The following is a 17,649-nucleotide window of genomic DNA, read 5'->3' as shown; positions in this document are numbered from 1 at the left end:
CCAAAGAACCCCGTGACTCCTAGACTCTACTCTCTTCTCCCCCTTTGGCATCGGAACACCAAAAAGGCGAAGAAAAGAGGAGAGATGCTAGCGCACCCATCAGTAGAACTCATGCCCAGTGGAATGTGAGGTCTCTCCATCGCGCTCGCCATCATCATCCTCATCACCTTCATCCTCTTCATCATCATCATCAGCATCAGAAGGGCACGAGCAGTCCTAGGAGGAAGACCACCATGAGCATACATGGAGAGGTCAAAGTTCTGGAAAATCTCATCAGTAATGTGAGGCATCTCCCAAGCATGTGCAACCACAGGCTCCATCTCAGGTCCAGAAGGAGGAACAGGGGCATTCCTTGCAGCCATGAACTCATTCTGTCGCCTCCTTGTCTCCTGGTTCAAAGCAAGACTTTGATGTGGAACATCATTGGTGTTCTTGCACATTTTCCACAAGCTGGAGAGGAACCGAGAGGCACCGTGCTTGGGGCGCCTAGAGTAGCTGGAGCTAGCTGCATGATCATGTTGTTCCTTGGAACGGCGCTCAGAGGGCATCATGGCAGCAACTTCCGGACGAGTGTCCTGAGTGGGGAACTTGAATGGTTCCATCTGGATGATTTGATCTAGCTTGTTGTTGGGAGAAGGTACTACCTTGTTGATGAGCCGCTGAACATACTGAGCATAGTTGGGAGTCATGCGGCCCAGAACAGAACGCTTCAGCTCACAGTAAAGGAGATCACAGCCATCAATTTGCCTTATGTTGTTAGGATGGAAATAGTACATCAGATTCAGGTGGTAGTTCCTGACTTCACTGGAGTCGCCTGACTTGCTGATGAGACTCTCACGGAATATCTTGGCAAGCACAAGATAGGAGTAGTACATCCCAGAGATAGTGGGAGGACCAGCTGTAGGGTTCGGCGGGTAGCAAAAGGAAATGTCACCTTGATGGCGTGTAACTCACACGTTCGTTGGGAACCCCAAGAGGAAGGTATGATGCGCACAGTAGCAAGTTTTCCCTCAGAAAGAAACCAAGGTTTAATCGAACCAGTAGGAGCCAAGAAGCACGTTGAAGGTTGATGGTCGCGAAATGTGATGCGGCGCAACACCGGGGATTCCGGCGCCAACGTGGAACCTGCACAACACAACCCAAGTACTTTGTCCCAACGAAACGATGAGGTTGTCAATCTCACCGACTTGCTGTAACAAAGGATTAAACGTATCGAGTGGAAGATGATTGCAAAGAAAACGAGTAAACACAATTGCGGTAGATTGTATGCTATGTAAAGAATAGGACCGGGGTCCACGAGTTCACTAGAGGTGTCTCTCCCATAAGATAAAGCATGTTGGGTGAACAAATTACGGTCGGGCAATTGACAAATAGAGAAAGGCATAACAATGCATATACATGATATGATAAATATAGTGAGATTTAATCCGGGCATTACGACAAAGTACATAGACCGCCATCCAAGCGCATCTATGCCTAAAAAGTCCACCTTCGAGGTTATCATCCGAACCCCATTCGGTATTAAGTTGCTAAGCAACAGGACAATTGCATTAAGTATGGTGCGTAATGTAATCAACAACTACATCCTTAGACATAGCATCAATGTTTTATCCCTAGTGGCAACAGCACATCCACAACCTTAGAACTTTACATCACTTTGTCCCGGATTTAATGGAGGCATGAACCCACTATCGAGCATAAATACTCCCTCTTGGAGTTAAGAGCAAAAACTTGGCCGAGCCTCTACTAATAACGGAGAGCATGCAAGATCATAAACAACACATAAACAATAGATTGATAATCACCATAATCATAGTACTCTCTATCCATCGGATCCCGACAAACACAACATATAGTATTACGGATAGATGATCTTGATCATGTTAGGCAGCTCACAAGATCCAACAATGAAGCACAACAAGGAGAAGACGACCATCTAGCTACTGCTATGGACCCATGGTCCAGGGGTGAACTACTCACTCATCACTCCGGAGGCGACCATGGCGGTGTAGAGTCCTCCGGGAGATGAATCCCCTCTCCGGCAGGGTGCCGGAGGCGATCTCCTGAATCCCCCGAGATGGGATTCGCGGCGGCGGCGTCTCTGTAAGGTTTTCCGTATCGTGGCTCTCGGTACTGGGGGGTTTCGCGACGGAGACTTTAAGTAGGCGGAAGGTCAACGCGGGGGCCACACGAGGGGCCCGGGGGTAGGTCGGCGCGGCCGGGGCTTGGGCCGCGCCGCCCTAGCCCCCGGCTGCCTCGTGGCCCCACTTCGTTATCTCTTCGGTCTTCCGGAAGCTTCGTGCAAAAATAGGACCACGGGCGAAAGTTTCGTCCAATTCCGAGAATATTTCTTTACTAGGATTTCGAAACCAAAAACAGCGAGAAAACAGACAATCGGCTCTTCGGCATCTTGTTAATAGGTTAGTTCCGAGAAAATGCATAAATATGACATATAATGTGCATAAAACATGTAGGTATCATCAATAAAGTAGCATGGAACATAAGAAATTATCGATACGTTGGAGACGTATCAGCATCCCCAAGCTTAGTTCTGCTCGTCCCGAGCAGGTAAAACGATAACAAAGATAATTTCTGAAGTGACATGCCATCATAATCTTGATCATACTATTTGTAAACATATGTAATGAATGCAGCGATCAAAACAAAGGTAATGACATGAGTAAACAAGTGAAACATATAGCAAAGACTTTTCATGAATAGTACTTCAAGACAAGCATCAATAAGTCTTGCATAAGAGTTAACTCATAAAGCAATAAATCAAAGTAAAGGTGTTGAAGCAACACAAAGGAAGATTAAGTTTCAGCGGTTGCTTTCAACTTATAACATGTATATCTCATGGATATTGTCAACATAAAGTAATATAACAAGTGCAATATGCAAGTATGTAGGAATCAATGCACAGTTCACACAAGTGTTTGCTTCTTAAGGTGGAGGAAGATAGGTAAACTGACTCAACAATAAAAATAAAAGAATGGTCCTTCAAAGAGGAAAGCATCGATTGCTGTATTTGTGCTAGAGCTTTTATTTTGGAAACATGAAACAATTTTGTCAACGGTAGTAATAAAGCATATGAGTTATGTAAATTATATCTTACAAGTTGCAAGCCTCATGCATAGTATACTAATAGTGTCCGCACCTCGTCCTACTTAGCTTGGACTACCGGATCTTTGCATGCCATGTTTCAACCAAGTGTCACAAAGGGGTACCTCCATGCCGCTCGTACAAAGGTCTAAGGAGAATGCTCGCATTTTGGATTTCTCGCTTTTGATTATTCTCAACTTAGACATCCATACCGGGACAACATGGACAACGAGATAATGGACTCCTCTTAAATGCATAAGCATGTAGCAATGATTATTATTCTCATATGAGATTGAGGATATATGTCCAAAACTGAAACTTCAACCATGGTTCATGGCTTTAGTTAGCGGCCCAATGTTCTTCTCTAACAATTTTGCATGCTCCAACCACTAAAATGATAGATCCTTCGAGACAAGACGGACATGCATAGCAACTCACATGATATTCAACAATAGTTGATGGTGTTCCCCGAAGCATGGTTATCGCACAACAAGCAACTTAATAAAAGATAAAGTGCATAAGTACATATTCAATACTACGATAGTTTTTAAGGCTATTTTGTCCCATGAGCTATATATTGCAAAGGTGAATGATGGAATTTTAAAGGTAGCACTCAAGCAATTTACTTTGGAATGGCGGAGAAATACCATGTAGTAGGTAGGTATGGTGGACACAAATGGCATAGTAGTTGGCTCAAGGATTTTGGATGCATGAGAAGTATTCCCTCTCGATACAAGGTTTAGGCTAGCAAGGTTATTTGAAGCAAACTCAAGGATGAACAAGTGCAGCAAAACTCACATAGAAGACATATTGTAAACATTATAAGACTCTACACCGTCTTCCTTGTTGTTCAAAACTCAATACTAGATATTATCTAGACCTTAGAGAGACCAAATATGCAAATCAAATTTTAGCAAGCTCTATGTATTTCTTCATTAATGGGTGCAAAGTGTATGATGCAAGAGCTTAAACATGAGCACAACAATTGCCAAGTATCACATTATCCAAGACATTTTAGAATTACTACATGTAGCATTTTCCAATTCCAACCATATAACAATTTAACGAAGAAGAAACTTCGCCATGAACATTATGAGTAAAGCCTAAGGACACATGTGTCCATATGCAACAGCGGAGCGTGTCTCTCTCCCACAAAGTGAATGCTAGGATCCATTTTATTCAAACAAAAACAAAAACAAAAACAAACCGACGCTCCAAGTAAAGAACACAAGATGTGACTGAATAAAAATATAGTTTCGGGGGAGGAACTCGATGATGTTGTCGATGAAGAAGGGGATGCCTTGGGCATCCCCAAGCTTAGACGCTTGAGTCTTCTTAGAATATGCAGGGGTGAACCACGGGGGCATCCCCAAGCTTAGAGCTTTCACTCCTCTTGATCGTAGTATATCATTCTCCTCTCTTGACCCTTGAAAACTTCCTTCACACCAAACTTCAAGCAAACTCATTAGAGGGTTAGTGCACAATTAATAATTCACACATTCAGAGGTGACACAAACATTCTTTTCACTTCTGGACATTGCATAAAGCTACTGGACATTAATGGATCAAAGAAATGAATCCAACATAGCAAAAGAGGCAATGCGAAATAAAAGGCAGAATCTGTCAAAAACAGAACAGTCCGTAAAGACGAATTTAAAGCTGGCACCAGACTTGCTCAAATGGAAAAACTCAAAACTAATGAAAGTTGCGTACATATCTGAGGATCACGCTCGTAAATTGGCAGATTTTTTCGAATTTTCTACAGATAACTGTGCCCAGATTCGTGACAGACAGCAATGCTGTTTCTGCGCAGCGATCCCAAATATAACATCAACTTTGACATAGAAACTTTACTTGGCACAAGAACATGATAAGGAGAGGTTGCTACAGTAGTAAACAACTTCCAAGACTCAACAAAACAAAAATTGCTGTAGTAAAATAAACACATGGGTTATCTCCCAAGAAGTTCTTTCTTTATAGCCATTAAGATGGGCTTAGTAATTTTAATGATACTCTTGCAAGAAATAGTATTTGAAGCAAAAGAGAGCATCAAGAGGAAAATTCAAAGCACATTTAAGCCTAACCCACTTCCTATGAAAAGGAATCTTGTACACAAATAAATTCATGAAGAACAAAGTGGTAAGCATAGAAAAGCAACACAAGTGCAATTTCAAGATACTCAACATAAAGAGGGGAAACTTAATATTATTAAGATGCATATAACCATGTTTCCCTCTCTCATAATAATTTTCAGTAGCATCATGAACAAACTCAACAATATAACTATCACATAAAACATTCTTGTCATGAGCCACATGCATAAAATTATTACTCTTCACATAAGCATAATCAACTTTATTAGTTGTAGTGGGAGCAAATTCAACAAAATAGCTATCACTATTATTCTCATCACCATAATCATCATATATAGGAGGCATATTGTAATCATAATTAATTTTCTCCTCAATAGTAGGTGGACTGAAAATATCATATTCATCATTGCAAGCATCATATATAGGAGGTAAAGTATCATTAAAGTAAATTTTCTCCTCCATGCTTGGGGGACTAAAAATATCACAACCAGCTTCCCCAAGCTTAAATTCTTCCATAGCTTTAGCAATAATAGTGTTCAAAGAGTTCATGCTAATAACATTGCTACAACTATTTTGCAAACAAAGTTCCATGGGTTTTTTAATTTTCTCTTCAAACACATCATGTCCTAATTCAAGATAAAGTTCATAAAGATCTCTAATTTTTTTTGTTGTTTTCCATTATGCCTAACTAGTAAAAATAAAAACAAGTACAGGACTAGACATGATAACAAAATAAATTAAATGCAAATAACTAATTTTTTTGTGTTTTTGATATAGAGAGCAAGACAATAAATAAAGTAAAACTAGCAACTAATTTTTTTGTGTTTTGTTTAGGTGCAGCAAACAAAGTAGTAAATAAAATAAAGCAAGACAAAAACAAAGTAAAGAGATTGAGAAGTGGAGACTCCCCTTGCAGCGTGTCTTGATCTCCCGGCAACGGCGCCGAGAAAAGAGCTTGATGGCGTGTAACTCACACGTTCGTTGGGAACCCCAAGAGGAAGGTATGATGCGCACGGTAGCAAGTTTTCCCTCGAGAAAGAAACCAAGGTTTAATCGAACCGAGTAGGAGCCAAGAAGCACGTTGAAGGTTGATGGTCGCGAAATGTGATGCGGCGCAACACCGAGGATTCCGGCGCCAACGTGGAACCTGCACAACACAACCCAAGTACTTTGTCCCAACGAAACAGGTGAGGTTGTCAATCTCACCGGCTTGCTGTAACAAAGGATTAAACGTATCGAGTGGAAGATGATTGCAAAGAAAACAGTAAACACAATTGCGAGTAGATTGTATGCTATGTAAAGAATAGGACCGGGGTCCACGAGTTCACTAGAGGTGTCTCTCCCATAAGATAAAGCATGTTGGGTGAACAAATTACAGTCGGGCAATTGACAAATAGAGAAAGGCATAACAATGCATATACATGATATGATAAATATAGTGAGATTTAATCCGGGCATTACGACAAAGTACATAGACCGCCATCCAAGCTGCATCTATGCCTAAAAAGTCCACCTTCGAGGTTATCATCCGAACCCCATTCGGTATTAAGTTGCTAAGCAACGAGACAATTGCATTAAGTATGGTGCGTAATGTAATCAACAACTACATCCTTAGACATAGCATCAATGTTTTATCCCTAGTGGCAACAGCACATCCACAACCTTAGAACTTTACGTCACTCGTCCCGCATTTAATGGAGGCATGAACCCACTATCGAGCATAAATACTCCCTCTTGGAGTTAAGAGCAAAAACTTGGCCGAGCCTCTACTAATAACGGAGAGCATGCAAGATCATAAACAACACATAAACAATAGATTGATAATCACCATAATCATAGTACTCTCTATCCATCGGATCCCGACAAACACAACATATAGTATTACGGATAGATGATCTTGATCATGTTAGGCAGCTCACAAGATCCAACAATGAAGCACAACAAGGAGAAGACGACCATCTAGCTACTCGCTATGGACCCATGGTCCAGGGGTGAACTACTCACTCATCACTCCGGAGGCGACCATGGCGGTGTAGAGTCCTCCGGGAGATGAATCCCCTCTCCGGCGAGGTGCCGGAGGCGATCTCCTGAATCCCCCGAGATGGGATTCACGGCGGCGGCGTCTCCGTAAGGTTTTCCGTATCGTGGCTCTCGGTGCCGGGGGTTTCGCGACGGAGGCTTTAAGTAGGCGGAGGGTCAACGCGGGGGCCACATGAGGGGCCCGGGGGTAGGTCGGCGCGGCCGGGGCTTGGGCCGCGCCGCCCTAGCCCCCGGCTGCCTCGTGGCCCCACTTCGTTATCTCTTCGGTCTTCCGGAAGCTTCGTGCAAAAATAGGACCCCGGGCGAAAGTTTCGTCCAATTCCGAGAATATTTCTTTACTAGGATTTCTGAAACCAAAAACAGCGAGAACAACAGAATCGGCTCTTCGGCATCTTGTTAATAGGTTAGTTCCAGAAAATGCATAAATATGACATATAATGTGCATAAAACATGTAGGTATCATCAATAAAGTAGCATGGAACATAAGAAATTATCGATACGTTGGAGACGTATCACACCTTTAGTGAGCTTAGGCCGAGAATGAATCTTGAACCCACGTGCACGGCCACCACCAAAACCCAAGGCCCCACAGGACTGAGTATAGGTGCATGAGTACTTCTCTTTGCCAGTCATCCAAGTCGTAGTGCGGTCATCATCATCATGGAAGAATACGGTGCAATGGAATTGACGGACAAGAAGGGGACAATAGGTGCCTTCTCTTTGGTCATCATCGGGCTTCAGGCACACAAGATCATACAATCCCAAACCCCTCAAGGTATCTACCACAAAGCGGTACTTTGTGGCTTCATGCAAGGCAAGCTCTTCCGTGTTGATGGCCTTGGGCATCACAATAGCACCATTCTTCATACACTCTCTAGTGTTGTAGAAATCTGCCCATAGGCCAGCTTGAGTCTTGGTCCAGAAAAACCTGTCCCCACCAGTGTATGTTCGTTGCACAAAGCGATACGGATTTTCTTCCCTCGCACTTTTCCAATCACCAACATGTGATGTGCCCACATTGTAGTCTGGCACTATTTCATCATAATCTTGGGCTGCGTGTTTGTCTTTCCTCTTAGTGCCAACTGACTTGCTTCTTCCCCCAGCGGAGCTGCCAGTATCAGTAGTCGGAGGTGCTTTAGAAGGCACACTGCCGCTAGTACGGCAGCCAGGAGGCCTTGGCGCATGCCTTCCTCTCTTGGCAAGACCACCACGGTCATCACCACTCGAACCACCTGTGAATCAGCAAATAGAGCGAGGATAGCAGTGGGGTAAGTGTACATGTCATCAGTAATTAGGGAGGCCAAAAAGCATAGCATATATTCAAGTGTTTCGATGAGATTATGCGAAGAACTAGGTGATCCGGCGCACAGGCCGGTCGAACCGGACGACAGACCGGACCAGCCGGTTGCCAATACGGTCGACCGGGCCGTACGCCGGACCGGCCGGTTGAGGGGCCGGTTGACCGGGCCTGTGACCGGGTCTGTCGAATTGTGAGGTGTTGCCCAGAATTTCTACCACAAAATCATGCAAAAACTCATAAACTTGAACATAGACTATAGCTATAGAGTGGAATATGTGCATAGTGTTGTGAGACACTCTAATGGCATGAGGACTTACAAACCTAACCCTAACCCTAGGTTTCTCAATTTTTTCTCAAGAAAAATGCAATGTGTGAGGGAAACTTAGAGAAAGAAGGAAAGAGAGAATAATTTACCCGAAGACATGGTCCTCCTTGCTCAAAGGAACAAGAAGAACACCTAGGTAGGGCTTGAGAGCCAAATCCCCAAGATCTCCCCAAGTAGCTTGAGAGGGACCAAATCCCTTGGTGGAGATGATGCAAAGAGCCCGATCTATGATTTGGTGAAGTTTGAGAGATTTCTAGTGGTGGGAAGGCCCTAGGAAGAGGTGGGGATGGTGGAGGCGGCGGCCATAGTGGCTATGGGGAAAGGGGGAAGTGAGGAAGAAGAACCCCCAAGGGGTAACCTCCTCCCACTTAACCAGCCGCACGGCCGGTTTGCCGCCCGGTCGACCGGGCCGGGCGCCGGATGGCCCAGCGCGGAGGCCGGTCCAACCGGGCCAGAGACCGGCCAGAGGTATGTTGCCCAGTTTTGTCCCGTTTTGCCTCGTTTTGCCCCTATTCTTTGTGTAAATGTGTATGAATGCTCAGATGATTACATGTACATATAGATAGATAGATAGACGATGATGAGATGAGCATAGACATGGGGTTGGAAACACAAAGCTCTCTAGGCATACCCATTGGAGTGAAATCCAAACAAGATATAAATAGCAACAATGGGCATGATTCGAAGAATATCAAGAATCATAAATCATTTTGAAATAGTTTTTGCAATAAGATCATTTAGCCTTGTAGAATCAAATTAATTTGCAATTGAGGCTTAATGAGGGGCGGGGGATTACTCCCCCTATGTGAAAGCGCAAATGTCATGAGACCTCGAAGAGACATGCTTGGGTCCATATAATGACATTGGGTCTATTAATGTTGCACACATACGTATGCATCATACCAAGACATGGTAAGATGACTATCCCCATATGTGATGTGCCTCTAAGCTAGATAGTTAGATAAACGCAAGAATATAGTGCAAGAAGTTATTCAATCTAAGTTTTTAGGATCAAGAATACCATGTTCTCCTCTCAAGTTTACAAACCGGGCTTCATCCAAAGGCTTAGTGAAAATATCCGCCAATTGGTATGTTGTCCCCACATGAGTGAGAGCAATGTCCTTATTGGCAACATGGTCACGTAGGAAGTGATGGCGAATGTCAATGTGTTTGGTGCGACAATGTTGAACCGGGTTATTGGCGATCTTTATTGCACTTTCATTGTCACATAGAAGAGGCACCGTACCAAGAGACACACCATAGTCTTTCAAGGTTTGCTTCATCCATAACAATTGAGTGCAACAAGATGCCGCGGATATATATTCGGCTTCGGCGGTGGATAAAGCGGTGGAGTTTTGTTTCTTGGATGACCAACTCACCAATGACCGGCCAATAAATTGGCAAGCCCCGGAGGTAGACTTCCGGTCAACCGTATCACCGGCCCAATCGGAATCCGAATAGCCAATGAGTTCAAAGGTTGACCCCTTTGGATACCATAGCCCGAGAGTAGGAGTGAGAACAAGGTATCTTAGAATCCGTTTGACTGCCATCAAATGGCTCTCCTTAGGAGCAAATTGAAAACGAGCACACATCCCTACACTTAGCATGATATCCGGCCTAGAGGCACAAAGGTAGAGCAAGGATCCTATCATGGAGCGGTATACCTTTATATCCACATCCTTCTCACCATCACATGAGCCAACTTGCCCCTTTACGGGCATGGGTGTCTTCATCGGGTTCGCATTGGTCATGTCAAACTTCTTGAGCATGTCCTTCACATACTTTTCTTGAGAGATGAAGGTGCCTTTTGCAAGTTGCCTCACTTGGAAGCCTAGGAAGAACTTCAACTCTCCCATCATGGACATCTCAAATTTCCTAGTCATCAATAGCTCAAAAGCTTTGTTATGATTGGGGTTAGTTCCACCAAATATAATATCATCAACATATATTTGACATATAAACAAGCCACCCCCTTTAACCCGTTTGGTGTAAAGGGTGGAATCGACAGTACCCATGCAAAACCCATCATGTAGTAAGAAATCCCTAAGGAACTCATACCAAGCACGTGGAGCTTGCTTGAGACCGTAGAGTGCCTTATGGAGTAAATACACGTGGTTGGGTCGGCTTGGGTCTTCGAAACCCGGGGGTTGAGCTACATATGCAGTTTCTTTTAGGGGACCATTAAAAAATGCACTTTTCACATCCATTTGATATAGTTTGAAATTGTGAAAAGATGCAAATGCAAGCAAAAGACGAATAGCTTCAAGACGGGCTACCGGCGCAAAGGTATCCTCAAAATCCATACCTTCTATTTGGACAAACCCTTGCGCCACTAACCTTGCTTTATTTCTAATGACAATTCCATTCTCATCTTGCTTGTTCTTGAATACGCATTTGGTCCCAATAACATTGATGCGATGATCCTTGGGTCTCTCAACTAGATACCATACTTCATTACGAGTGAAACACTCAAATTCTTCTTGCATGGCAATAACCCAATCCGGATCAACCAAGGCTTCATGTACCTTGAGTGGCTCAAAACTAGACACAAAAGCATGATGTTGACAATAAGTGATAAGTAATGCATGGTGTCTACGAGTTACCACTCCTCTTGAGATGCTTCCAAGGACTTGATCTACTTTCATGTCACTTGCCCTTGTAGCCGCCTTGATCTTCCGAATGGTTCCTTCATGATCAATGAATTCATATCTTGCTAACACTTGATCATGAGGTACAACTTGAGCTTGAACATTAGTTGAGGATGTTTCTTGATCATCATCATGGTCTTGCTCAGTGGGTTGAGGGCTTTCTTCTTGTTCTTCGGAATGTGACTCATCTTGAATAGAGGATAAATCTTGAGTTGCACTTGATGGCTCAACTTGAGTTGAGCTAGGCTCAACTTGAGGTGAGCTTGATACTTCTATCCCATCATCTTGATCATCATTATGAACTTCCATGGGCCGGATGTGTCCAATGCCCATATGCTTGATGGCACTAGATGGATCATCATCATTACCTGCAACACATGGAATAACTTGCTCCACTTGGGAGCCATTATCCTCCAAGAACACCACGTCACAAGATACTTCAATAGTCCCAGTGGACCGGTTGTAGTATCTATAGGCGTGGGAGTTCTCCGCATATCCAACAAATATGCCCTCTATGGTTCTAGTTTCAAATTTACCAAGCACTACAAGAAAAGTTCTGATAGACAACGTCCCAAAATCGTCAACTAAGGGGCATTTTTCGTCGCCTATGGGCCTAACCCGACGATATGGGTTCTGTTGTCGAAACTGCGTCAGGCAAAGTCCTACGACGTTTTTTCGGTCCGTCGCGCTTGGGCGCCCTTCCGCCACGGAAAATCGGACCGTTGCGGAAGTGTTTTCGGGAGCCCGTTGACTGCCGACGTCATGCAAGCCGACACGTGGCGGACGCCGTTAATCGGCGGTTAACGGCGTTAACCGAGCTGAAACCCCGTGGTAGATGGTAGGCCCACACGAGGCCTCGCCACGTCTTAAGCGGGCCGGGCCGGATGACATAGTTTGACCGGTCAACTATATAGCTGGGCTGGTCCATTAGTTACGTGGGCCGGGCCTAACCTCTAAGGTTGACTGGTCAAAACTTAAATGGGCCGGCCCATTTAACATGTGGGGTCCACCTTACAGCAACTGGGCCGACCCAAGAAGCAAGTGGGCCGGGCCAAAAACACGAGTGGGTCCCACTTTCCTGTTAAAAGGCCGGCCCATTTAGTGTGTGGGGTCCACCGTATAGCAAGTGGGCCGGCCCAACAAGCTAGTGGGCGGGCCAAAAACACGAGTGGGTCCCACTTTCCGGTTAAAGGGTCGGCCCATTTAGTTTGTGGGGTCCACCATATAGCAAGTGGGCGGCCCAACAAAATAGTGGGCGGGCCAAAAACACAGTGGGTCCCACTTTCTGTTAAGGGCCGGCCCATTTAGTATGTGGGGCCCACCATATAGCAAATGGGCTGGCCCACCAAGATAGTGGGCCGGGCCAAAAACACAGGTGGGTCCCACATTCCTGTTAATGGGCCGGCCCATTTGGTATGTGGGGTCCACCATATAGAAAGTGGGCCGGGCCAAAAACACAGGTGGGTCCCACCTTCCAATTAAAGGGCCGGCCCATTTACCATGTGGGACCACCATAGAGCAAGTGGGCCGGCCCAACAAGATAGTGGGCCGGCCCAATAAGCATGTGGAGCCCATTATCGTGTAACCGGGCCGGCCTACTAAAGAAGTGGGCCGGCCCAAAATGAAAGTGGGTCCCACACTACTGTAAGTGGGCCGGCCCAATATGTTGTAGGGCCCTACTTGTTTGACTAGTCAACTTGCATTAAATTTCATGAGCCTAAAATCTGATTTCAATGATACACACAAGTACATACACAAATAAAACAAATAGGAAAATTACAAGGCAATTAATGTGCCCAAATAAAAAAATTACATAGAATCATTGAGGACTTCTATTAGCATCATCAATAACACGTTGACATTTGGCAATCGCCTTGATTGAATCTTGTGTACTCTTTGTCAACATATTAGCTACAGATCTTAAAGCAGCAATACCATGTCTTTTATAAAGTACAGCCTTGAGATATTTCTTGTTTGATGAAAGAAATGGTCTAGGTTGACTGGCTATGAGAAGATGCATCGAAGAAAGATCAGAACTTTTTGTGGGCCTCACTTCTAATGAAGATTGCTTCATCACAACTGCATTATGATAATAATGCAAAAAGAGTTAAACGATGAACTATGCAAACATTTATTATGCAATATAGATATAAGATAATAACAAGTTGCATAAATAAGACATGTATGGAACTTGTACTAAGCACAAACTTACATCATAATGTTGCACAGGGTCGCTACAGATCCTTTTTGGCGACTATCTTCTAATGATGATTGCTTCATTAAAGCTGCATTACTGGTAACATTGTAAACATAGTTAAAACAATTAACTATTCAAACATGTATTACGCAATGTAGAGATCAGATAACGACATGTAGCGAAATAAGCACAAGATAAGATAAGATGCATGTACTAAGCACATGCGGCTCACTGCAGGTCCTTCTCTTGCGTGCACTAGTCGTGGTCAACATGCCTATCATTTTAGGTTCAGCCATCAAGTGAAATGCTAATCCTCCTGCTCCATTGTCCTTAATCTGTGTTTAGATATCACATTTAAGACCAAGTCAGCTTGGTTTCAAATAACAAAAACCTTGAGCTGCCAAATGAATAAGCCAATATTTACTGGATATCAGATTAAAACAAACTAGATGTTGCTTTGCATGAGATACGAATTTCGGACATTCAGATTTAGAGTAGGGTAATGCCAAGGTTTTACACATAAAGTAAGCGGCATTAAGAATGACCAAATGTCAGGTTCAAATCACCCTCGCAGTTTCTCCAAGACAAGCATATCAAATAGGCAGAAACATAGTAAAGCATGAATGGCATTGCTATGGCAGGGTTCCAAGTGTTAATCGCTTGCATAAGGAACAATGCATATAGGTTATAGATAATAACGGAAGTAAACTACCAAAATTACCAACCACGAACTCAGATTCCAACCTTACCTAGCGTCCCGCTGTCAATGTTGGATGTTCTAATAAGTGGTTCGCATGATCAATCCTAGGAAAAATAACATTGACAAGTCAGTCTACGATAATACAAAGACCAGACATGCACGCAGCAATAACTATATAAGCTAAAGACGAGGTATAAGAGCAAGCAGATTGGAAATGCACATAGCATGATTATAAAAGCAGTGTGAGAATAGCAGACACGAGAAAATAGCTAGCGGTGAGCTAATGACGTGGTATAAGAACAAGCAGATTGGAAATGCCCATAGCACGACTATAAAAGCAGTGCGACAATAGCATGCAGTACAAAAACAGTTAGCAGCAAATGAATGGGTACAAGGCTATAAATATGTGGATGCACACGGGTGTCGATAGAATGAACAGGATGGTAGCGACTGGATAATGCTTTTGTACTCGTACAATATTTAAACAAACTTCATGCGAAGCAACACATCAAGAAAGTTAACGGCATATGAGATCTGCAAATAACTACACAAAACATGGCTAAAGAAACACCGCGATCTAACGGGCCGAGCGTACTAACCAAGCTGCGGCGGGGTGGACGGGGCGGCAACTTGCATTCCGGCGGCGAACGCGGGAGACGATGAATCGACCCTGTTTCAGTAGAAGCGGGCGTTAGTGAAGCAGATCTGGTTGGCTGGCAAGGTATTCGGTGAAGTTGATACAGCCGCTGCGGCGAGGTAGTCGGTGGCGAGGTCGGCGGTGAAGCAGATCCGTCGGTGGCGAGGTCGGCGGTGAAGCAGATCCGTCGGTGGCGAGGTCGGCGGTGAAGCAGATCCGTCGGTGACGAGGCGGCGAGGGAGCGGATCAGGTGGGTGGACAGCCAACACGATCAAGGCTACTGGCTGTGGAGGAGTATGCCGGCGGCGAGCAGATCTAGTACTTGTAGAGAGTCGAGCTTTGGCGTGTGAGAGTATTTTTGAGCTAATGGGGCGAATGGTTGGTGGGTGGGTGTGGGCACTGTGGGGAGGGTTCGGGATCTAGGCAAGATATTTCATTGTTACCGAATGAGCCCTCCATGGTCGGTGGGTTGTAGCTTCGGACCAGGGGTTAAAAGGGTAAAGCTGGTCACGGGATTTTCGAATGGATGCGGCGGGATGATTTGGCGCGCGGCCGAAATTTTCAGTTTCAAGCTACGAGCGAACGACAAAAATAATGTTCTTCCCAGGGAGCTCTCACTTCTTCCTCTTCTCTTTCTCTCTCGAGTCTCTCCCACTCCCCGGCTCCTCCCCCCTTCTCTCCGGCGGCCTCGCCGGCAGGAGACGAGGCCGACTTCTCTCTGTATATTGTACACCCTCCGAACTAAATTAATTGATTCAACTTTCCTTAGACGTGTATGTATCTAGAGTAAAAACATGTGTGGATACATCCATATTTAGATAAGCAAAGTTGAGTCAGCTAATTTGGATCCGAGGGAGTTAGTGTTGTTGTAAGCTTAGATCCGAGTGTTTCCCATGAGCAGAATGGCGCAATGGAGTCGGGGATCTCGTCATCGGCTTCGGATCCGGCCTATGGTGAATCGGCGGATCTTGCCGGCCAAACCCCGATCTGGTGCCATCAATGTGATGGCGCTAACGGTGAGGCTTGCTTTGGTCGGTGCTTCGGATCCGGCCAATGGGGAAGTCAAGCTGCTAAAGTTCACAAGCTCGGGGCATACGACGGCGTCATCCGTCTTGCCGTGCACATCTTGGACTTTCGGCGGCCCTTCTCGGAGCCAATATGCCGTTGCTAAGGCCCTTCTTCTCCTTCGTCCTGGCGACTACCGGCGACACCGTCCCAAGTGGTGCGTCCCCGGCGACGGAGTTCTTTGGAAAGGATGCGGAGCGAGAGATCGATGTGCGGTCGAGAAGGACTCGATTGATTTTCTTCTATATGTTTTGGGGTCCTTTTTGTAAAGTTGCGGGTTCTATTAGTTATTGTCTAGTACTTTTGGTCCTCTATGTAATTTTTTGGACTAGTTTCCATTGGCATTGATAAACTTGAATTTTGACAAGTTCACGGGGAAAAAATTCCTTTGCACATATGGCCTATCATGTATAAACATTCTTGAGATTTAAACTATATGTAATGTGCCATGCATTAACCCTAAACCATATATATGTAACTAACCTAGCTGATCAAACCCTACTTAATTAAAACAAATAACCCTAAACTATACGTATGCACTTTATGCGCAAAGGCGCGGGTGCCTCTAATAATGTGTGTGCGCACTCGATCGATGATCCCTAAACCTTATACAACCTCGAAACCCTAATCCCTAATCCCTAAACCCTAAACACCCTAAACACTAAACCCTAGACCCTAAACCTAACCTAACCCTAAACCCTAATTAAACCCTATATATAGGCCAACGACACTTAATTGTGCATCAAGCGAGGCCGAGGGTGCCTCGCGGTCCTCTAATTAAATTAAATGTGCCATGCATTAACCCTAAACCATATATATGTAACTAACCATAGCTAATCAACCCTACTTAATGAAAACACATAACCCTAAACTATACTAGCTATAACCCGATCTAATAAAAACATGCTCTATATATAGCAGCTAGCTAGCAAACAGTAGATTAACACCAATTAATATATACATGGCCTATATCGATCATGTTGTATAACATATCCCTGAGATTCATTAATTAATTATATAATTATCGTGATAAATTAATTAACTTTAATTTTGACAAGTTCTCTCGAATGAAAACACATTTGATTAAGTTGCCTCATAATATATATATATATAATTAGTGTGCATGCATGGCCTACCATGCATTCGTGCATATATTTTAATGTATATTTGAACATATTCTTGGGGATTTCAATCTCTCTCTCTCGATCATCTATATATCGTTGGTGGCCAAAAAACACACATATATATGCATGCAATTTATGCGTAAAGGCGCGGGTGCCTCTAATAATGTGTGTGCGCACTCGATCGATGATCCCTAAACCTTAAACAACCCTAAAACCTTAAATCCCTAATCCCTAAACCCTAAACACCTAAACACCTAAACCCTAGACCCTAAACGTACCCTAACCCTAACCCTAACCCTAAACCCTAGCTAATCCTAAACCCTAATTAAACCCTATGTATAGGCCAACGACACTTAATTTAATGCATCATTCAGTCAGGGAGTGTATAACGTATCTGCGTAAAATTAAATGTGCCATG

This window comes from Lolium rigidum, chromosome 2 (genome assembly GCF_022539505.1).
Source record: "Lolium rigidum isolate FL_2022 chromosome 2, APGP_CSIRO_Lrig_0.1, whole genome shotgun sequence".
Taxonomy (NCBI): domain Eukaryota; kingdom Viridiplantae; phylum Streptophyta; class Magnoliopsida; order Poales; family Poaceae; genus Lolium; species Lolium rigidum.
Note: the sequence above shows the minus strand (reverse complement) of the source record.